Raw genomic sequence first — 25,376 nt, 5'->3', positions numbered from 1 at the left:
TGATGTTTTTTTCATCCTGTATAAGAAAGAGGATAAAAAATATTTATTTCATAATGTTGATGTAAGTGATTTCATTTGTGCGTTACACATAATTTAATTCGTAATTTACCATTAACAATATCGATGTCACAACGCCATTTAAGTTATTTAATGTTACACTAATACAACTTAAAACGTCAGAATAATTATATACCTATACCTTGAAAATACAGCAATATCATAGTCATCGTTAATTTTAAACATTACATCTTTGTTTTATTATTTATTAATTTGGTCGATATAATTACACTAATATTAAGAAATCTTTGATCTGTTTTTACTATAATTTCAATTGAATATTTGCAAATAATTTAACACAAAATCTAGAATATCTATGAAATTAGAAAACCATGTTATTCCATTAAAATATTAACGTATAACAAATTTTAATTTACATTTTCAAAGTGCAAATTCGAAAATGCGATCGATAGATCAAGATAGATCAAGATATTGAGTCGCTCAATATCTCGATTCATGATCGAAGATCGTTCAATAACCATCGACGTGTCAATTGAGATCCAGACGTCGTTACATATCATAGTAATTGGCGCGCTAATATGGACAGTAGCAGACGTGCCGCCAGTGATATGAATATTAATCCAATTTGCAAGTAATGCTTCATAATTATCATCGGATTTGTCTATATAACCTGTGTCGCGTGCAGCATGAATATTAAAACGAAACGTGCCGGACGGGAGGTGAGCATTTCTAATAGTTATCGAAGTCTGTTTAAGAACAAACGTTTATTTCCATCGACAACGTTCCGATAAAATATATTAAAAATGAAATTTAGTTTCTACGCAACCGATAAATAATCATGTTTTATGTAAACATGCATAATTCGGTTAACCGACTTCGAATCCTTCCGCAAACAGATTTGCTTGTACATAATTTATATGTTTTCCGGTCGACGTTTTTCGCGTACGTGGACATAAACTGCTCGCTCGTTGAATAAATTAACGCTTTACGATGACTGTCGAGTGTATACGGTCAAAAATCAATGAATATTTACAGAATTCTCAAATTATGCTGGACGTACGATTCCTTCAATGTTTACGCGTTCATTGTAAGAAATGTGCGCTGACAGCTGCCACGCTTGCTGCAAAATTTTCTCTTCGAAAAACGAGCTGAAGCATTGTGTCTTAAATTTAAAAAATAAATTTTTCTCTTAAATTAGTTTCTCATTTCTATTATTTCATCTAAAATATAGATTATTTTTAGAATAGTAAATATCCAAACATTGTGGTATCTGTGGTCTTTTTATTAATTGGGGATAATGGAGCCTCTACTGTATTTGACAAATTACTTTAAATCAAATCGTATCACAAGGAATTAAGGTGATATTTGATTCAGAAATTCGATTTTTATTGTATTTGTTCTTAAAATATCAGTTCATACGGAAGAAACTACGTTCGTAGTCTTGTATTAAATTTCAAATGTTGTTTCATTGTTTGATGAAATTTGTTCCATACATTAATTCTCAAAAACACTTTTATTAACACGATAAATGAATTTATATTATTGTGGTCATCGTCTGGCTTTTTGATTTTAAGAAATTAATAGCTGCATGCAGAGATTTAAGTTGCATTTTTTTGTATTGTTAAGGAAATCAAATTTTATATTAGTATTAGTCACTTTTCTTTACCGTTGATTTCTGTATGTTTTAGTGTATTTTTGTTCGTCATTTTGTAATAAAAAGACCTTCGGGTACCACAATGTTTGGATATTCACTATTCCAAAAATGATAAATCTATATTTTAGATGAAATAATAAAAATGAAAAACTAATTTAAAGTAGTAATTGGGGATAATGGAGCCTCTACTGTATTCGACAAATCGTATTACAAGGAATTAAGGTGATATTTGATCCAGAAATTCAATTTTTATCGTATTTATTCTTAAAATATCAGTTCATACGGAAGACATTACGTTCATAGCCTTGTAATAAATTTCCAAGGTGTTTGTATTGCAGAAACACGTATCTACTTGCAATTGATCCAGGGACGATTACTTCATGTCATTGCAAGATACCCTAAGTGATATCTACGATTGCATAATATATTGTCAGAGTGATACAACACGGATTATACGATTACTGGCCTCGAAATGATACTTCTATCGAGAGAATGTTAAGGGTCTAGCACGATATGACTTGCCACCATATCTATACCAATTTTTATCGCCATTTAGAATTTCTACTTCTAGAATTTGATAATTGAGCGTCAGAATTGAGCTAACCGTTGGGTATATGATCCGTTGTGAAATTTTCATGAAACCGACTCGATCGAATCTATATCTGTCTTTCTCGAAGTCTATGTCCTCGACAACCCTTAGATTGGCAAGGCATAGCAATCGATATTCATCGCGAAACGTGATACTCGTATGTGTAAATATTGCAAGTGAATTATATCGAAACACTTTCATAACGTTGTACGTTTCGCGTCGTAGTTTCAAATTAATTCATTTTTTGTCTCGTATATGAAATACGTGATTCTAATTTCTTGGGAATATTATAACAATTGTTATAGACATTCGTGGAGTACTTACGATCTGACTTCTATTTCGAAAAAACTCCGACAGCCAAGTTACAGCATAATTAGTCGATGTATTGAAACGCTTGTGTTGATAATGTTTCTGAAACAAAATTTAAAGAATTAAAATTAGAATTTTGAACAGATAATGGTGATTATAGATAGATGAAATATTGAAAAACTATTCGAATGCATGAATAAATTGACAACATAAAACATGTTTCTTTATAACTTTTCATTTATTGTCTCGATAGAAAGTCCCTTCTCTTTTTCTTGTTATTGACTTTCTTTCTCTATTTAAATAATATGTTCCATGAATTTATTTGCATATTTGTTATATTAATTTATTTAATAAATTGAGCGTGATATCTCGCAATGCTATTAGGTAGTTAATTGGCTCAAATAGTATTCGGTAAAAAAGTTATCCAAGAGACCTTGCACGTATACAAGTGCATCTAGACATACCTAACTCGTCGTTAACAATAATAATAAAAAAAGATAAAAAACAAAGAAAAACTTTCGAAATAATTTCTACTTATAATATGTTCAATCCCATCGCTCTTAAAAATTTCTCCCATCAAGAAAAACGATGGGAGGTCTCCCAAGCTGATTCTTTCTTTAGCCCGAGCATAGAGGCCACCACAGTACGTATATACTATTGCAAGCTGGTAAGTTGACGAGTCTGAAGAATATTCTGCTTGCCAACTTCCCAACTCGGAACAGTACATACATACATTGACCTCTGTTATGCTCTATATGAAAGACATCTACATACGGAGCATCAATTCCATTGAATTTGTGTTATATTCTAAATTAATAATTTTTCAAATATTGCAAACATTTCTCATATTTGGATAAATATATACATACGAATGGGGATCAAACGCTCTTACAATGCTAATGCGTAGTTAACTGGTTTAAATAGTATTCGGTATAAAAAATTATCCAAGAGACCTTGCACGTATACAAAAACATCTAGACATACTAAAATCGTCGTTAACGATTTTACGATAATTTCTACTTATAATATGTTTGATCCCATCGCTCGTAAAAATTTCTTCCATCGAGAAAAGCGATGGGAGGTCTCCTCCCAAGCTGATTCTTTCTTTAGCCCTACCGTAGAGGCCACCATAACGCCGATCGAAGACACATCGAGGAACGCAAGGTTCACGCGATCGCGAGGTGCAGAGGGGGTAACGAGAGAGGGGGGGATCGGAGACTAAACCAGGAGGAGTTTGGCAGTGCGACAAGCGCAACGCTGGAATTAGCCATCAGGGGTAGGGAGTCCGGGTTATAGTTAGCCTCTGACTAGCTCACTGCAGAATGCGAAATTGGTATTTCGTCTTTCTCTCGCTCTCGATCACCCTTTCTCCCGCTTTACCCTTTCGTCGAACGCTTCTTTATCTCCTACGAATTTCCAGGGCATATTCGTTCCTCGATCCCTCCTTCTTTTCTCTTTCTTTCCTCCGTATTCGCGCACCTCCTTTCACCCCGCCCGAAGGGATCCTAATCGTTCGTCCTTAGTGGGACCGTTCTATCTCGCTTCGCCTTCGAGCTGCTCGTTTTGCACGAGTTTATTTCTGCGCGGCAGTCTGCTGCATCGGGATAGTGGACGCTCTTCGGGACGTCTCTTGGCCCAGACTCCCGGTGGACGACGAGCGACGGAATTTTCAGAAAAGAAGAACCACGCGACCGGGTCGGGAACGAATTCCGTCGCGTGTTATGAGACTTCAGAACGAGGGTGTTCGAACGGGAACACCTGGGTAAGACGCGTGTTTTCCCAATTACAATGTCATGAATGGGATTAGAACGCATCCCAGTAGATAAGGGAAGGTTCACTGCACTGAACGTGTTCGACGGTTCTCTTAATTTTATAATTTATTTTTATTTTTCTTGGTAAGAGGAACAGAGTTCCTTGTTTTTTTTTATATTGTAAATAATCGCCTTGCCCTACGATTTACTTCCAAGTAATTTCGTTAAGTGTATACTATTTAATTCTAGTCAAAGATCGTGCATAGAACGCTCACGCGAAAATAATAGATTTACGAATGTCTCTGTCGATTCTAATATTTTGGACTGTAGAGTGTAGCCTCGTTATTGTGAAACTTATGACAAGGAATTAATAATATTGGAATATATCTTCAAATTCTAGAATCTAGTACGAAAAAACTTATCATTATTACTATAAACATATGCATACAAGGCTGCTAGTGTGTCATTGATCGTCCATTTGTAGTAAATGTATTGTAAACCAGTAAAAATATCAAAATTTCTTAGAATTTCATCTCTCTGTTCCTTTACATTTAGAAGTTCCTTCATCAGGACTACTGATTAATTATGCTTCAATATGCATATTGTATTACTGAAGATTTTTTAACAAAACTTGAGTTCTGAACTACAGCAAGAAAGATTGTTGGGTGGTCTCTTCCGTAAAGCTTATCGAGCTTGCATTGAACGTCATTTGTGCCTGTTGCAAATGGCTTCAATCTAAAGTTACTTAAACTGGAAATGAATTGGTACTAACGATACAGCGATTAAAAAAAATTCCGAGGTTCGATATAGATGCGTTGATACATACCGGTGTATTTACCTAGAGTTTTGCATAACGATATGCAAGGGAACTAATGCTCTGCTTGAGAGTTTGAACGTGGATTCAGAAATAAACGGATACTCTGCTAGAGCTTGTACGTCGATATACAAATGAACCGATACTCCTACTGGAGTTTGAATGTCGATATAGAAATAAACTGATGCTCTGCTGCACGTTGCATGTCGATATGCAAATGAAGTATCCTGTAGAGTTTGCAGGTGGATATAGAAATAAACTGATACTCTGATAGACTTTGCTACATCGATGAACTGGTACTTCTACTAGAGTTTAAACGTCGATGAATTGATATTTGCTGGTGTTTGAGGTAGTAAAAAGACTTTTAAGGATCTTAATAATTATAAAATACCTCCTTAAATCCTCTTTTCGTATGTTCTACTGTATACCCAGGAAGCACAATTCTATTTTATTTTTAAATAGAATAGTGTATTTCATAGAATATCGATTCTTTTAGATATTCTGTGAACAAAAGTAATAGAAGTTTTAAAAAATTAAATACTGTTGAAAGATATTCCTAATTTCTTTACATTTCTCAATATCGATGATCACTATTCGTGTTTACACAATTTACTCCAATTCGTTCACTTTTGTCTTGATGTGAGTAAGTGTCATCTCTTCGTAGAAAAAAAATTTTTCATAGCGCGTCAAAAATTGTATACAAAAAATTTTAATGTAGCTAGTTAATGGTTCGATGGAATCATCAGCAACAAGTTAACGAACTCTGTGAACTTGAAATTCAAGCATCCGTTAAATAGAGCAACGAACGTTATTCGACAGAGTGACATAACACGACGCAGTATGAAAAGGAAGGTGCACGTTATATTCGAGACCTGATAAAGGATAAATTTTATTAGCTATCTAGCAGAAACATCCGGTGTTACGAACGACGTGTAATTTAAACGAACCGATAGTTGAGTAGAAAAATTCCGACAAACTGGATTTCGAGACGAAAAACTCTCAAGTCGTATCCCATACGTTTAAAAACGAGAAAATAGTAGGAAGAGATAACATCTTAAGAAAACTGTCAGGTACTTTAAATTGGTAAATTTCTTTAAACACGACTAGGAATAATTTACAATTAAATGGGAAGAATTGCGCAGAGTGAAAAAGGTAGACGGAAGGAACGTTGGCTGTTTGAAAACGGATACGCGATGTTGAAAGCTAATTCCTAAGTCTCGGTGCTTTAATTTACTTCCCAGGAAGAGAACGCTTTAAGTAATCTGTGCAATCTGTGTAATTTTTAATAATTTACGCTCTTACGCTCCCCGTATTTCTCACTGTTTATGTTCACATGTTGGAATGCTATTAAACCTTCCTTCAATTTCTCATTCGAGTTGGGTGATCAGGAAAGATGATCACTGGTCGACCAATGAAAGCAGTTTTCCCGTGCGTGACTTCCGCCGGATTCGCGTCGACAGTGCTTCCATTGATAAATAGACAGTCGCACATGCATCAGCGTTCTTCGAACGAGTTAATATTTAGCAAACAGCTCTTACGCATGTTCCTGACAATAATGTTTCTTTACTAGGAACACAAATACAATGGTAGATCTAAAAACCTTGATTTTGGAGAGTAAAATACGTAAAACTATATTTTCCAACCTTATTTTGTAAGATTTGAAATTTATTTACTAATATTTTTGGCTGATAATAACTTAAATAATTAAATTCGCAGAAATTATTTGTCTCAAATCAAAATTTTTATTTTATTAAGATTTTGTAATCTTTTGGGGGAGGATGTCATCCTCATTGCTCCTCCAGAATCAAAACCTTCATTCTGAAGAGTAAAATACGTAAAACTGTATTTTCCAACCTTATTTTGTAAGATTTGAAATTTATTTACTAATATTTTTGGCTGATAATAACTTAAATAACTAAATTCGCAGGAATTATTTGTCTCAAATCAAAATTTTTATTTTATTAAAATTTTGTAATCTTTTGAAAGAGAGTGTCATCCCCATTGCCCCTTCCCCAAATTTCCCTGTGGAAATATAAGCTCTAATTTTTATTCTTCAGATTAATTTTGTTGAATTTTAAAATGAAATTTCAAATTTCCAAAACGATTTCCTAAATTATACTTGAGAATGTAACTTGACCAATATTAATTTTGTTTATAGGCATCTCTTATTTTCGTAAACGATTAATTGCTAATTGTGCTAAGTATCATGATTATTTTTATATGCCAAGTTAATTATACGTAACGAAAAGCGGAATCAAACTTTTTAATAAAACTTAAATTTGATTTCGATTTGCTTTATTCGTACCCTATTTTCAATACGAACTCATTATACGCTTTTTAATAATAAGAAAGATTACTCTTTGGGTAATTGGAGCACAAAAATTGTTTAATAGTGTTTTCTCTAATTGTGTAAGTTTCGTTTATAAAGAACGCGAGGTTTAGTAATAATAATACGCTCACTATTAACTAGTACTAAATATTATTATTATTTTAACCTTTGCCCAGAAAATTTTTAAAAGTTTTCCTTGAAATCTCAAAGAACAAAAAACAATTTAATTAATAAATAAATACTTAAATCGTTAACTAATAAAAACAATGTATAATATATTTGGTGTATTTGTAGTTTGAGGAAAAGAGATATTGGTCTTAAATGAGAGTTTGCAAACAGATGTTAGGTCGAAGAAGCTTAGAAAATGTCGCTCTTTTCAGAAACTATTGTGACTAACTCCATTCAATTGCTCCCTTATAATTCATAACACGTTGCCTGAGATAATTTTAACGAAACAATGTTGCATGCCTGTACTTTTGTTTTGGTTTTATATTTGTGTAAGATTTGTATCGTGTTTAAATTACTTTATTAACCTCGTTACGCCCATAAGCGTACCAGTACTTACGTTCTCTGCGGTCTTGCACCGCCATCGTAAGCGAACTGGTACGCTACATAGATTATTGGCAGATATTAGCACTACTATTTGAGATAATTAGACATTTAAGTTTTAACGGTCGGTTAGCAACTGTTCCAAACAAGATGCCTTTGTTTCTTGTTCATTAACCTCCATCGACACAAGCAACGGCGAATATAATGGCTCGAGTCTCTCTTTCACCGATCAAAAACTCCAGTTTCTAAATTTCAATTACTTTAAGTGACTTTTTATTTGTTGACAAACGTTGAATGATCATCAAAACTTTAATCTTTCTATTTTAATTTATAATTTATAAGGGCGGGACATCCTATTTTAATACATTCTATGCAAACTGTTATTCGTACAAAAATCAATGTTCCAAAGTACTATTTCTTATATTAATAATAATATTTTTCTCCCTTGAAATTTTGACATGCTATAATTCACAATTTAACATAGCTAAATTTTATTTTGCTATATGTATTACTACTAATATCGTACAATGTGTAATCATATGTATGACAAGATAATTAATAATGTAAATAGTATAGTTTCACATTCCTACTGGACGAATATTTTTGTTCCAACTGTATCTAGTTTTATGTAATAAATGAAATTGTAACTTTGTTTAAATTACACATTTTTAGAATTCTAGTCTGTATATCTGTGTCGTCTTTGTATGAATGTATGTATCATTTATTTTTCTCTTTCAGGTTAATTCAATATCTATGTAATTAACTTCAATTAAATATTTTTGTTCCATACGTATGAGGAAACAAGGAGTTTCATAAGTACTAAATAATTTATAAGTACTATTTAATTGTGTTTGAATCTTGAACGAAGACCAATTTATAATATGTATCAATTACAGTTACTCTCACTCGTATTCATAGGTACAGTATAATGGTAATTCACTATAAATGAAAAGAAACTTGTTTGTTATGAATTTATTCCATTTATTTTTACCAAATGTTGTTTATTACATTGCGTTACTTCTATTTACGTAGTTTTGTTTCTCGTGAATTCTTTTATTTTTACGAAAAGTTGTTTATTATACTATGTTGCTTCTACTTACGAAGTAGTTTTCGCTGTTTTGTTTTTTTCTTTTAATATTAATGGGCAAATAATACTTAATTACATGGCGTTCGGCCAACTCTGGGAAACATTTTAATGGGAGATTCTAGGTGCCAAAATAAGACGAAAATCAAGAACATCAATTTCTTGACTGAGGCTTCGTTAAAAAGTTATTAAAACATTAAATTAAAAAATTTCAAATCATTCTAAAAAAATTATTTTCGACTGCAAGGGTCAATTACAATCATTTTTGGTCATTACACATACCCCTGAATTCCTACGCACTTTCGTGAAAAAAATTCAAGAAGGTGGACAAATTTTTCGGTGAAAAAAAAATTTCAAATCGTTTTGGAAAAATTATTTTCGATTGCGGGGGTCAATTATAATCATTTTTGGTCATTACACATACCTCCGAAATCCTACTCAGTTTTGAGAAAAAAATTCCTTACCGAAAATATAATGTGAGGCCAGAAATGTCTGCCCGAATTTTCATGCGAATCTTTAAAACGTCATAACTTCTGAACGGATTGGACGATTTTAATGCTTAAAAAAGCAAACTACGCGTATTTTGATGGAGAATATGTACAAATCACAAAAATATTCGAAAAGTTGGTCCTTGTCCCCGCAAAATGAGAAAAACCCCATAAAAATGGTCCAATATTCAAACAGTCATAACTCCTACAATTGTGAATATATTTCAATGAAACTTTTTTCTGAAGTCAGGCTCATGGGTACCAACAAAAAAGTATTAGACAACTTTTCTGTAGCGCGTCAAACAAAATTACTAAAAATCAAAATCGAATTTTTAAGAAAAATCGACAGGGGGTAGGTGCCTAAATTTTTCGATGAAAAAAAAATTTTCAAATCGTTCTGGAAAAATTATTTTTAGTTACAGGGGTCAATTATAATCATTTTCGGTGAATAGACATACCCCCGAAATCTTGTGTATTTTCGAGAAAAAAATTCAGTACGGACGGAACTTTAAACGTTAATAACTTCTTAACTAAGCCTCTATCAACAAATTGGTATTCTTGATTTTCGTCTTATTTTGGCCTCTCAAATCTTCCATTAAAATTTTTCCCAAGGTTGGCTGAACACACTGTATATTATGCAATAATGAGTGTCATTAGACCCTGATGAAGGCAATTCTCCTAAGTGCTATGGTATTGCAACATCAATAAACTCTTACTTGGTACATATATTCTTTCAATACAAAAATACACAAAAACTTATGAATTGGATTAATATTAAATTTTACTAACTTATAATAGTCCCTCTTCAATTACTTATATGTTAACAAGTATTGAGTATCTACGCCTAATATTTTACATACACTAAGAGAAATCACTCTACTATCATTCTGCAAAAGCACATTAAAATCGAAGTCTCCGTTCGTGTCCTTCTCTTGCGGGACGGATAATAGCGCGAAACAAACGAGGATCGTGAACAGATTTTCGATGCACACCGCGTACAATCGACGTGGTATTAGAGAGTTTGGCACGATCTTCGCGCAATTAAGAAATCTAGGATTGCAGAAAAATCGTACGACTCGGCGGGACGCCGAAAACTCCGTAATTCAGCAATCAGCGGATCGCGATCGATCGCGTGAAATTTTAATGTACCCGTCAACGGGAGGTTCGCGATCGACGCCCGTAAATCTGGTATTAATTACAAGTTATACTCGGCTTGTGTCCATTTTATTCGGCAGTAAAGCAACCCGACGACGGACAATAAAAAGTCAGAAGTTACAGAAAATATACGAGCGATCCTCGCCCGTGGCCGTGGACCGGCATCGTTAGAAGCTAATCCGCATCTCTAATTATGCGGCCCTTCCGACCAAGACTTTTACGAGAGAGAGAAAGTTCCCCTGTACGGGGCCACAAGGTATCAAATATAATATACGAGCGGCGGTTCGCGACAAAATAATTAACCAGCGCGAGCGGTCGCGTTAATTCCATAAATCCTGCGCGAAGGATACGAAACGTGACTCGCACCGAAACGCGCCGCTCGTGGCTAACTCCAAATTATAAATAGACTGAACTATCCCGTTTATCACCGTCAATAGAGCCGTAAATTTCGCGTGTAACTGTTCTCACTTTACCATCTCGACGGTACGAAAAAGTACCAGCCCGCTAGGATACGTTGTAATCATCCGCGATTTCAGGTATCTGACTGACTGCGCCGCGTCAGTTATCTCAGATTCACGTCCGGATAGCCCAGGCCGTGTTAAATGGCCGCTGCATCTATCTAGATCCAAAGTACCTATTTCTGGTAAGGGGCATACAGAGAGAGAAAGAGATACGCCAAGGTAAAAATGGCGAACTTGCTAGATCAACGATTCTTACGCCGCGGAGACAAAAAGCGAATTCCTGTTAGACGAGTTATCTTTCGTATATTATGTTTCAACGTTATTTATTGGTACGGGATTATTGGTATCTTCGTCGTGGTTATCGCGTCCCCGTGGCTGCGTGTATTAATATTCAATTTGCGCTCGCTTCTTGATAGCGTTGTACGTAATCGCTTATATGTGTACGTTAGGTAATTATTTACGCTAGTAATTACTCCGTGGCCTATTAATCGTCGCGAGTTTTGTTCGTTCTATCGAATATCGAGGCACGCTAAACAACCGCGTACATAATTACTAATCAGAGGAGAACGTTTTTAGTTTAAAAAATGAACTTAATTATTGATATTTATTGGTTTTTAAATAAAAGAGAAATACGGTACTAATTGGCGTCTCGGTGTTTAATTTTAATATATGAATCTTTACTTTTTAAGATATTTTCCTTTAATATATAAATACAATGACTCGTACGGAAGGCTAACTCGGACGTAACTAACGAAATTATTATTAACGAGCGACTAATTAAATGAATTACTTTTAAATGCACAGCTATAAGCAGTCTTTATGTTTGTAATAAATAGACTGCGGATATTTATGTCAAGGAAATATGTCAAAATATGTAAGTGACTATTGAATAATGTCAGATCCCCTTGCATAGGAACTGATTAAATAAATATATATAGACAATGTTAAAATGTTAAACACAACCACTTTAATTATTTCTTAAGTATTACATAGTTTAATGTAAGAAATTACAGTAATGCCGATCATGCGACTCGACACAAAAGCTACGGGAATTCCCGCATGATCTTCAACCTTATTACAGGTGTCGCCACTTTAGCCACGAGATTATGAACGGCTCGACAGTGACATATGCCAAATGCTATGCCAAAATATACTCAAAATATGTTCAAATAATTGCATTATTTAAACATGATAATAATCAGTTATAATTTAAATTAAAATATGTTACGAGTATTTTTTCAATATTGCCAAGGGTTTGTTGATGACGTTTATCGCTTAAAGTCAATTTATAGGCTCAGAATGATCGCTGATTTCTGATTTTTGTCTTATTTTGGCCTCTAGAACCTCCCATTAAAATTTTTCCCAGAGGTGGCCGAACACCCTGTATATGATATATCCAGTATGTTTCGACACATGTTTTCATAAAAGATGTGTAAAACATACGTCATATGCAAAATATGTCAAATAAAAAATATATTTTTAAGGACCTCTAGTGATGAAACAAACTTCTATTTAGGTTTCACTCTTTTATATATTACCTAGGAATATATACATTTGCATAAACATCTACAGTTTAGTAATGAATGAGTCCAGTTACATTATGTGAGATTATCGATTGAAGGCATTGCAGAGTTTGTGTGTGTGTGTTTCGCGTGAAGTGTGCGTTTAAAAGCTTTTCATTTAGTTAGCCGCTTATTAATAATAATTTCATTAGTTACGTCCGTACGAACCATTGTATTCAAATATTAATAGAAAAATATCTTACAAATTATATTTCACCTTAAAAGTGAATAAATCCTTAAAATCAAGTTTATGAACGAACATTAACACTGTTAACATTAATTTTGCTTAATAATTTTTATAGTATTTTATGTTAAATGAAAATTAAATTATTTAATTAAAGAAGTAAACGAAATGTATTTATTATGAGTTAGCCTTCCGTACGAACCATTGTATTCAAATATTAAAGGAAAATATCTCACAACTTTTAGTTCGGTTGTAAATTAACAATACTAAAAATCAGATTAAAAATACAATTGAATTTTTTTAAACGCATCTTTATATGCCACACTTATTTACAAAATATGAAGTTGATAAAAAAAATCTATGCTTGAAAACAAAATAGTTTAATCTATTTCTCCACGATCAAACGACGAGGAACAAACTCAAAAAGTCAGATCGACGCCAAACCGAATAAATCCCCATAAACGATTTTCTTTCCAACTTTGCATTCCGACATCGAGCGACCCTTTGGACTCCCATAAACGCACGTCTACCAAAAGGTAAACGAAAATTATAGCGTGTATCCACTGTACTTGAAACGGCCCGCGTAAAATTACAAAAACGTGAACGATGAATTTCATCGGGGCGATCGTTCAAGCAGCGTGACACTATACCATTCGTCCATCACTCTTCGCGAATCCGTAATAACTCGAGTATCCCCTTAGGTACCCAAATAAGTGTTTACCGCGGGCCCCCGTAAGATTTCGCGGCGTCCATCCATTATCAGCATATATTTCAGAAGCTCCTCCTTAAGGACCTTCGAGGCCCGTGCCCCGTAATAACGCAAAACCGGCTGCATCCGACTGCTCGCACCTACACGGTGCTCGACACCAGCTAAATGAATGCAGTTGCTTATAGCTACTGGATACGAAGATTACCCTAAAGGTAATCCTGATCGTACGCCTTTCGAGAGTATCCCCTCTCCCCCGAGGCTAGATTTCTCCACGGGTTCTGTCCCGTCTTTTTTCTTTTTCCTCATACCCTGGGCCCCGTCGTGCACCGGAATAGCCGCGATTTTTCTTTTCTTTTTTTTTTACGGGATCGAGATCGTGCGCCGACGATCGACGACGTAATTGCTAGATGAAAAGTTCGTTCGGGATTTGATTTGTGGCGGCGCTCGAGTCAATTTCGTTCGATGTAATTTAGAAAAGAAGAGGAAACTCGTTGCGCCGGTTTGGCTTCTCTATATTTATTAAATCAGCATTAATACGTACAGTGACTCGGCTCTGCGGTCAAGTATAGCTAATGCTCGAACCGTTTGCGTGGTCTTCCATTTCGCCTTAGGGACGGAAAAAGTAAGTAAAAGAAAATGATACGAGCAATTTAACTTCTGAATGTGTCATCGAATTTTAAAGAAATATTAATTAATGGTATGAAATAATTTTCTCGATTTTGACAGATAGAAGTAAAAGTTGACAATGTTGCCTTGGAACTCTACTGTACCCCGACTATTCTTCGGTAAATGTTACGGGTTATATTTCATACAAACAAATAAACCACAGCTCCATGCATCCACCAGTGACGTCAATACTAAACAGTTGATGAAAAAGCGTAGAATTTTATTTTTTACTAGTGAATTTTATTATTACATTAACCATGGTTGTGTTCATTAAAAATCAAAAACCAATTTTTAAGAAAAATCGACAGAGGGTAGGTGGAGAAATTTTTCAACGAATTTAAAAAATTTCAAAAAATTTACTGTATATGTATATGTATACAATATGGTACATACATGCAAAAAATTCTGTATCCATAGATGTGTGTGCTGACATGTAGTTCGTTAATCATCTCAGAAGTAGTTCATCACAAAATTATGAAATTTTGAAAAAGTTTACATGTATGAATGTGTGCTTATATGTACATAAATATATCAAAACCACGTATTGAAATCACCATAACCAAATTTCATAATTGATGATATACTTCTGAGATATAAAACAAATTACATGTCAGCACATACAGTATCTATAGATGCAGAATTTATTTAAAAATTTTATATTCAGGAAAGTCAAAATCTGGAGCTCATGGATCGATTTCTACTCTCTTGTCATTTAAACTCTACAAAAGTATAAGTTAACATTCATTATTACTGTGTTTACGTAGTGGTGCACGAACATATTAAAAAATTGCTTAATTTCAAAGTTGCAACAGAAATTTGGTATTGATCGATAACTGAGTTGCTGTATTTACATTATTATTATCATATTCATTCATTTTGTGAACGATACGTACACACGGTACGGAGAAGATATTATAAATCGATGAAATGACATTTACTGGGAAAGTTATTTTCAGGTTCCACAACGATCGCGTACGGTTAAACGAAAATCCATACGCGATCCGAGAAACAGCTTATCATCAGTTTAGTCGTAATGTATGGGCGGACATGTACGACAACGTGTTACTTAGAACTCACTTCTTACTAGAAAGGTTAACTGCTCGCTCTCTCTTCGATTTCTTCAAGAATGTGTTACCAGTGCTATTAGAAGACGTTTCCTTGTCTACTCGTTTACGTATATGGACATAATTAGACAAGTGTCAGACACGTTACGGGAAACAAGTACGACTGTGGTTCGACATTAAATGTTATCGAAGATAGATAGTTCGAGGGGAACGCTGATGCTCGTTTCTGGCTCGAAGAAAGTGAAAGAAAAAGAAGTGTGTCGATGAAAAATAAGGACGCAACAGGACTTCTTTGAAAATCGAGGAGCGATTAATTCGATTGTTCGAAGCTGTCGCTCATCGCTATGAACGATGGCTGGTGTAAGTGAATATTTCTACCATAATCTTTAACAAGCCGTTTTAAACTTAAGTGAATGAAATATTAATCCTATCAGTCAGGCTCTGTTTCTTAGGCATGCCTTTTATTTCACTTTTTTCACATCGGAAATAAAAAATCAAGCGATGAATCAGCGAGAATCTTTTCGAAATCATAGAATTAGACAATTAGTGTCTAATTTTACCTACTTATGTGTAAGAAATGTTAATAATCGTTGAAGAATATCACGAATCAATTCAAAACTACCCAGTAATTCGCTCCAGTAGTGAATTCAACGTTATTCGATTAATAATTTATAGATTTAAATATAAAAATTTTTCAGCTTTCTTGCATTCTTTGCCCAAGCTAAATCTAACTTCAGTACCACAATCGCTTAAAGATATATCATGAATTCCACAGATGTTCTATTACGTTTACTTTCAGTAATTGTGGTGTCCAGTAACATACATGGAATTCTTTATCCTGATACTTATCGTCTAATCGATTGAAAAATGTACTCGATGAAAGATATACAAGAATACTATAATAAATTCACAATACATTCTTACGTTTCAATTGATTCTTCTAATTAGCTACTATCTCCAAGTATGCAAACAATCTACAAATCGCGATACATTTTCTTTCATGCTCTTTTTACGTGGTGTATTCATACGTGATGTACAATTCCTAGATTAGGACTTGATTCTTCATTCAAAGGTATTCGTCCATAATTTATAATTTATTTATTTCTGCTCCTCGCGTGACAGTCATAATAGTTAATACGAGCCTCTATCTTAATCATGATTGTAAGAAGTAATGTACGCAAATAGCAGGCTATCTTTGCAATTTTATAAAATAGAAACTATTTAAGATATCAAGCTTAATATTTGCAATACTATTTATATTTATTTAAGATTCACAAATTTTTTATGTAATATTTCAGACAGAAATTTTACTATCGGTATTTTAAATATACACTATATTGACACGTGAAAAAGCTAAGATTAATAATTAATTCTAACTCGGATAAGCATGAATAATCAACTCTGTTACGTTTTATTCATGTTTCTTTTTTAAAAGATGTAAATATAACAAGCGACGAAGAACAAAACATTGATCTCGAATAAATTTCCATGTTTGTTCGTATCTGAATTATGTATAAATTGTCGTGTATGATTCAATACAAAAATTGAAGGTGGAAGACAAATACATAATCATATCAAGTGTGGTCGTATTAAGCAACACACTATATCACATCAGGTTCTAAATGATAATATATTGTTTTCGAAGATCAGATATAATTATATCAGATTTTGTACGACTGGCCAAATTCGTAATAAAATATATTATAATGGAAATACAAAACAACGAATACAAGCTTATTTATATACAGGGTGTTCGACCACACCTGGGGGAAATTTTAAAGGGAGATTCTAGAGTCCAAAATAAGACGAAAATCAAGAATAGCAATTTTTTGATTGAGGCTCCGTTAAAAAGTTATTAACGTTTCAAGTTCCATGCCAATCGAAAAATTTTTTGGTGAAATTGAAAAGTTTCAAATCATTCTGGAAAAATTATTTTCGATTGCGAGGGTCAATTATAAACATTTTTGGCAAATACACATGCCCCCGAATTCCTACGCATTTTCGAGAAAAAAATTCCTTAACGAAAATATAATTTCTAGCCAGAAATGTCTGCCCGAATTTTTATGTGAATCTTTAAAACGTCATAACTTCTGAACGAATTGGACGATTTTAATGTTTAAAAAAGCAAACTACGCGTATTTTGGTGGAGAATATGTACAAATCGCAAAAATATTCGAAAAGTTGGTTCTTGACCCCGCAAAATGAAGAAAACCCCATAAAAATGGTCCAATTTTCAAACAGCCATAACTCCTACAATAGTGAATATATTTCAATGAAACTTTTTTCTGAACTAGAGCTCATGAGTACCTACAGAAAAGCATTAGACAACTTTTCTGTAGGGCGTCAAACAAAATTACTAAAAATCAAAAACGAATTTTTAAGAAAAATCGACAGGGTAGGTGCCTTTATTTTTCGACGAAATTGAAAAATTTCAAATCGTTCTAAAAAAATCATTTTTAGTTGCAGGGGTCAATTACAATAATTTTTTATGAATAGACCTACCCCCGAAATCCTACCCACTTTCTAGAAAAAAATTCGTGTAGTTGGACAAATTTTATTAATTTTTAACAATAATTCTATTAATAACTTTTTAACAAAGCCTCAATGAATCAAATGGTATTCTTGATTTTCGTCTTATTTTGGTCTCTAGAATCTCTCATTAAAATTTTTCCCAGGGGTAGCCAAACACCCTGTATAGTATTGTAATCCGTTTTATGTTATTTTGCTTTTCCACCAAGATATGAAGGTCACTTTTAGTTTTTTAAATGTAATGATTAATCTATCTTCCAGAATTCGGATGAAGCATTAAATTCTACATAAAAAGGGTCTCGAAATAAATAGTTACCGAGCATATTGTATTTCTCGTTAGTATCGAACACCGCAAAAATAAAACCTTAAAAGATACAAATTTATTTTCAATATTTCAGTAACTGTTTATTTTAGATCTTATATCGTATAATACATTTTTATCTAGAATTTAATAAGAATGTAAATATTTTTTTTTATGAATATTAAATTACATCTACAAGAAGCTTCATTGAGCTAATCAGCAAATTTGATGAACTAAAGACTTGGCTTGCATGCGGATTATGCGATGTTCCTTCTTTTACTTAATTCTGCAAATTGGTCAGTTCCTTTTCAGCCTTCTGTGTGTGGTGCATGATTTAGATCCTTGGCGTTATCATTGAGGGTGATTTAATATTCGTTCCTTGTGCGCTGTAGCAAATTTTTCTATCTGTTGTTTGATATTATGTATACCCAAGTCTTTATGCAGAGAATCCAAGAATGTAAATATGATTACAAGAAATATTAACTATTCTATTTAAACAACCAAAGGTGATTTTTATATCTATAAAAAAATTCTATACTCGTACAGTGTGCAATCTGTTTATCGCGTAGCGTAGCAATCGGTTCCCAGCGTCAGCCTTTTACGCAGAACGAGAACTGTTCCCCGTGGCGGCCTCGAAGTCGGCCGAAAAAATACAATCTCGATCGGCTAAAAGTTAATTCCATGGTAGTGTGCGTGTCACTCCGGCCCTCCTTCCTCGACCACAGACTCCGTCGTCGTCCAGCCTCCAGTGGAGGTCGTTCTATTCGCAGAGGAGTGCAGAGGAAGCAACCGATTAAGTTTTTGTTCCCCCGGAGAATTAGAGGTCGAGAACGGAGTCGGATGAGAAGGACCGAGGCGCGTCCAAAGGAGCACCGAAGAAGAAGAAGAGGAAGATGAAGAAGAGAGAAACTAGGAGAGAAGAGAAAGAGCACGGGGCCCATCGAATGGACTAATTCGTGCACCTGTTCGACTCCGGGGCCGCTCGATTCCATAAAACGTTAACTAGCGTGGTTGTCACGGAACCCCAGACGAGGATCCTAACCTCGACCGGGCGAAGCCTTTGTTCTTCTTTTCCTGTCGGTTAGCTGGGCTCCGTTCCCCCTCTCTCGATCGATTGTACGCAGTTCATTACAGGGGGATCCGCGTTAATCATCCCGAAGAGGATAGAGTTTTAAAGACCGACGACGCTCGCTCTTTGATGACTTTCATCGACGAACCCAATGGAAGCTCGTCGAGCTTTGACTAACCGTGGACAGGTTCGTCGCGCGGAGTTTCGCTAATCTGCGTTTTCAAGAGCCACCAGGCTACAAAGAGGCACGGTGGTTGGGATTTCTGAATGGGAAAGACGTTCTCATTGATCCGTACGCGCGCTCGACGACGTTCTTTGCGCGAGTTAATTCTAAACGATCGGCTATTGCGTACGATAAAAGGATATTTTCCTTCTCTAAACGTCGATTTAATCGTGATTATAGTCGCGTGCATGTCAGACGACAGCGGGCATTTTAACTGTTTGTTTTAAACAGGGGTTGGAAACAGTTATGATATCAATCCTGGTTACGGAACAGTTACGGATAAAAAAAGGTTCCAGTGTGTATCGGTTATGGTTACGGTTCTGCTGAACCGTTATTATATCGGCTCTGAAACGGTTCTGTGTCGGTTCTAAAACGATTCTAAAGCGTTCTCGTGTCGATTATATATTTTTTTCAAAATGTTACGTTGGTTCAGTATTAAATCCATTGAGTACTTTTAATTCGTATTTGATTTATTGATATTAGTACTTTGCTACTACATCGTATACGATAGTAAATAAATCATTAATAATCATAAATTTTACGCTTATACGGCAAGTGCGAACCAACAAATTTATTTGTTTATTGATAAAGGATAAAATGACCGTTTCTAATCCAAAATAGAACAACTTCAAACCAATATAAACTAGAATCCTGTCCATTCATAACTGGTATAACGTTATTTCGGTTCTTAAAGGGTTTTAGTCAGAACATTTATGTAATAGTTATTTTCAGAACCATTACGATCTCTGATTTAAAGTTATTAATGGTCGTATCAATTATTATAGGAGTGCAAGTTTGCTAGAAAATGGGCTCTGTGTTGATGTTCTTAAATTTGTGATGACTGGTATATCCTAATTTTACTCGTGTTTGATACTACTGGGTACATTTACTATTTCTTTAAGAATACATACCAAAATTTCAAGAAGATTTAATGTGATTAAAAGATGATTTTCGATAAACTCTCTTTTTGTCTGTGATGTTTATGTTACACTAGAATTGAGAGTAATTAAGACTTTTTGAGCTATGTTTTCTATTTTATTTTAGAGAAGTATCGTACTCTGTCACATATTAAAACGTACTACCATATATATTCTAAATATTTTCTATACAACACTGTTTAGACAATCAGTTATCACGTTCGAATAATTAATTAAAGTTCCTTTAAATCATCCTCTACCAAGACTTCTCTAAGATAAAGTATGTTCGAAACAATTTCATTCATGAATAGTCGTAAACACGTTCGTAAAGCAGTGTTTATTTATTTAAAACTTTCATTCTCCAATTCTCTGTTGAGTGTATAATATCTTGTTAACAGAATAAATGTTTGCGCAATCGGTTGGTAAATTATTAATTATCTGTGATTAGTGAAAAGAATTACACTAAGTTTAAAAATAACTTCCACGGGAGATCGTATTAATTCGATGCAGAATCAATTACGAAAATCATAAACATCGAGTAGCGTACGATGTTTCTAAAACAAATTTTATTCCAAATGAAATTATTTCAGTAATTATGGTCGCTGTTTAGACCGATAATAAGTAAAACAGATTCCGGTTGAAAGAGAATCTGCCTCGACCAACGTTAAAGGAATAGGTGTCAAAAGGCCATCGTACTAAATTAATATCTTTAAAAGTTACTACACATTATTCCGCATTTTCCGTATCTCGCGGTATCTTGAATGCTTCGGCTCCATGAAATATGACCGAGCTGTGCTTTAACATACATAAAATTACATTCCAATATTTGTCTGGGCCCACGAGTAATTAATCAAGGGAGGAGACCCGCAGACCCGGGACAGTAATCGATTTACCTTTTTAAATCGTTCTGACGTATACATACAGTTAACCACGAGACACTGAAGCCGTATTTCCACTGAATGAACATTTCTATGCGGCCTTTTATCAGGCATTGGACATATTACGTGTTTCGATAAATCATTCCTTTCCGCTTAGAAACGCACCCCGATAGGACAGCCTCTTCTTATGGAACTGCAGTGCGTGTCAGCATAATACCGAAGTCCCAGTCTATCGTTCCTATCTTATACGCCACGAACGGCGATGCACTCGGAAAGATAGCGGTTTTATCATTATTATTCTACTCTCCAGAGGCGGAAAAACCGAGTGCATCGCGTACTCGCGATGCCTAATTAACGAATAAAGTCGAGAGAGTAATGTGACAGTAGATCTCGTGACTTATTTCGTACAAATATTATAGACTTGATAGAATGGCGGAATATTTCATGTGGTCTTCAAGGTATCAAAAATGTGTTCTTACAAAAGTTGTTTTATTTAAAGGGGCAAATTATGTGGTATAAATAATATGTGGTTCCATTAAAAAAAATTAGCTTGGCCTTGAAATCTCCCCCACCACTCCGCCTATAGAAAAATTATTTATACCATATAATTTGCCCCTTTAAATAAAACAACTTTTGTAAGAACACTTTTTTGATAGCTTCAATACCTCATGAAATATTCCACAATTCGCACTTAGACGTAACACCCTGTATAGTGTATAATTACTAGACTGCAGATATTTATGCATTTATGGGAAATTTAAATTTTTAGAAAATTACAAAATGTACTTAATATACAAAAGTATAAGAAATATTTGTAGTGAGATATGAATTATTATAGTTAGGGGTTAATACAACCCCCTATCAGCCCATTTCATTGATTTCATTAATAAATTTAATAATTATATTCAGTACATTCTTTTTGTGCATCATTAAATTAAACTTTGCTTTGTAACATTTATATTTATCCCTAACTGTTTTGATCCCTTTTGCATTACGATTTTCTTCCAAGCTAACGTGCTTACTTAAACTGTTTAGTTGGTCATAATTATTATAAATAAAACTAACCTAGTTAAATTTTCAAATTTATTCCCCAATATACTGTCCAAATATTTTAAATATTTTGGCGAGCTGTTAGAGGCTCGTCATTTCCCCTCAAAGAGTCAAAGATACAATTTTCCCCCAATGGCATGAGTCATTCTGTATGCACAGGGACTTTCGATCATCTGACATAATATTTCGACAAAAAATAAAAAATACTTAATTGACAAGAAATTACAATTACAAAAAGTATAAGCTTTTGCCTCTTTTTCCTTTTTCTTTCTACACATAAATTCTCGAGATTAGAGGGATACTTTTAAATTGAAATAGTTTAAAATGGTGTCTGGAAAAAAACGTTAGAAAATGATGGCAGTTTTAAATGAAAGTCAAGTGAAGAATAATTCGCAAGTACACTAAACATTTAATTATCCTTTTATCGCGCGTGGATATTTACCCTGAATTAACGTCGTTTAAGCGCGCGCGTCGAGTGCAGAGGGTGAAAACGTTTCGAGTGTACAAGATTTGATTCGACTGCCAGAAGCAAACGCTCTTCGTGATCAAAGGATACGCCGCCATAAATTTCGCCAGGATTACCAATTCAGAGTCGACGAAAATATTATACGCTCGACGCCCAAAGACAAAAACGACCGGCGCGAAACGCAAATACGAAAAAATGACAGACTGTTCAAGGAGAGATGCCTTTAGCCGGAATTACCAAAAATATAAATACCCCTTGCCGTTCAAGGATTTCCTACCGTAATTTTCTCCAGGATTACAGACGTTTCATTCCATTAAAAAAATATGGTATGTTTATCGAGAAACTCCGAAACAATCGTTAAAAAATTTCGTACGAAAATACATTTAATAATATATCGGGTAAATCATTTAAATCCTAATTCGTTCGCTTATTTATTTCATATGTTTCATCTTGAAGATGGCGGTTGTAAACGGATAAAATAAAATATATGCTCACAATGTAAATAAATTAATAAATTGTTTAGTAGAAATGTAACTGATGATCAATGTCAACGTACAATTCAGACATATACAGAGTGTTCAAAATAAGACGAAAATCAAGAATATCAATTTGTTGATGGAGGCTCCGTTAAAAAGTTATTAACAATTAAATTCAAATTTTTCAAATCGTTTTAAAAAAATTATTTTCGGTTGCAAGAGTCGATCGCAATCATTTTTGGTCATTACATATACCCCCGAATTCCTACGCACTTTCGAGAAAAAAATTCCTTAACGAAAATATAATTTCTGGCCAGAAATGTCTGCTCGAATTTTCATGCTAATCTTTAAAACGTCATAACTTCTGCACGGATTGGACGATTTTCATTTTCAAAAACGCAAACGACGCGTATTTAGATGAAGAATATGTAGAAATTGCAAAAATATTCGAAAAGTTGATCCTTGACCACGTAAACTGAGAAAACCCCATAAAAATGGTCCAATTTTCAAACAGCCATAACTCCTACAATAGTGAATATATTTCAATGAAACTTTTTTCTGAAGTAGAGCTCATGAGTACCTTCAAAAAAGTATTACACAACTTTTTTGTAGGGCGTCAAATAAAATTACTAAAAATCAAAAACGAATTTTTAAGAAAAATCGACGGGGGGTAGGTGCTCAAATTTTTCGACGAAAAAAAAAATTTCAAATCGTTTTAAAAAAAATATTTTTGGCTGTAGGGATCAATTACAATCATTTTTGGTGAAGAGTCATATCGTCGAAATACTACTCATTTCCTAGAAAAAAATTCGAGAAGGTGTGCAATTTTTCGACAAAATTAAAAAATTTCAAATCGTTCTGCATTCGTTCGTATATGCGTGTATTAGTATGTAATTAATGTCTACTTTATTACATTTTTAATACTCTATTAGAATGTGCTACATCTTCCTCAGAATTAAAATATGTATATGTAATTAGAATACATATTCACCTTAATTACACCATATTCTGTTTACCATATTACCATATTCACTTGAATACTGTATCATTAGCTGTAAAATAGTATAATTTTTTAAATACATAATTATACGAAGTGTTTCTTGTTATATGTTTATTTTAATATGCTAATATTATTACAAAATCAATTCATCTCTCTTCACTCAAAGTTTATCTTTCTATTTCTGAATTATTATATTCACAATTGATAATGGCGGAAATGGTCTTACGTATTTCTGTGTTTTCTTTAAAAATTAAAAATCAAAATTCTTTATGACAACAATGCAGCAAAATGGGCAACAGTGAGTAAATCTTAATTTATTATTTAATAAAAATTCATGTACATAAAAATGTCAAAATATATTTATAAGTCTTATATTGGTACATACAAATGTTTTAAGCATATATTGTAACGAAACAATATAAATGGACATATTTGTTTACACGTGTCTGTTATTTTGATTACTTTACTGTTATGATATTAAAAAATACCTCACGCTAATGCTAATAGAATATACGATAAATCAGATTGCATAGTTGAGCAAACTTTAAATTCGATTTCTTCAAAAACAAAGCCTCGAACGAAAAATTGTATACCACATTTTTTCCTTATTTTTGTATGTACTTTTACTCTCTAGTACTACGATTTTCCATCCACCATATACAATGAAATAAAGGTCCTGTATCGTAAAACCTGAACTGTCCAGACGGAACAAAATATTTAATTACAGTTGGTGTAAAAAGTATTCGTACAGTGACTACTTACGACTACTTGCGACTAAAATGCTGAATAATAACGTTTATTAAACAATATTGTTTAAACAAACATATTACATGTATACTCTTTAGTCTGTAGAACAACCACATGAAATAAACAAAAGAAATATTTATATTGTTTCTATAAATATCAAGAAAAATGAACAAAATTATAGAAATGAACGCGTAATAAGTAGAAGTAGACGGTACTATTATTCGATTCATTAAGAACGATCTGAAAATGAGTGCAACAAAGATCGTTGAAGAGCTTAAAAAATAATTTAAACATCAACAAATGTTTAAATTTCTTGTACACTCGATAATAGCAA

The 25,376-nt window shown here is 33.7% G+C and overlaps 1 protein-coding gene across 2 annotated transcripts in view; it reads right to left on the bottom strand.

Annotated features, from left to right (window-relative positions):
* LOC143341140 (uncharacterized) overlaps window positions 1-25,376 on the bottom strand; it is a 226,877-nt gene that overhangs the window by 85,553 nt on the left and 115,948 nt on the right. For both annotated transcript variants that reach the window (XR_013079562.1, XM_076763831.1), the window contains exon 2: window positions 2,586-2,672. The gene's annotated coding sequence lies outside the window, so the exon portion shown is untranslated. The remainder of the gene's footprint in view (window positions 1-2,585; window positions 2,673-25,376) is intronic.

This window comes from Colletes latitarsis, chromosome 4, assembly GCF_051014445.1.
Source record: "Colletes latitarsis isolate SP2378_abdomen chromosome 4, iyColLati1, whole genome shotgun sequence".
Classification (NCBI taxonomy): domain Eukaryota; kingdom Metazoa; phylum Arthropoda; class Insecta; order Hymenoptera; family Colletidae; genus Colletes; species Colletes latitarsis.
This window is presented reverse-complemented; position numbering and strand designations above follow the sequence as displayed.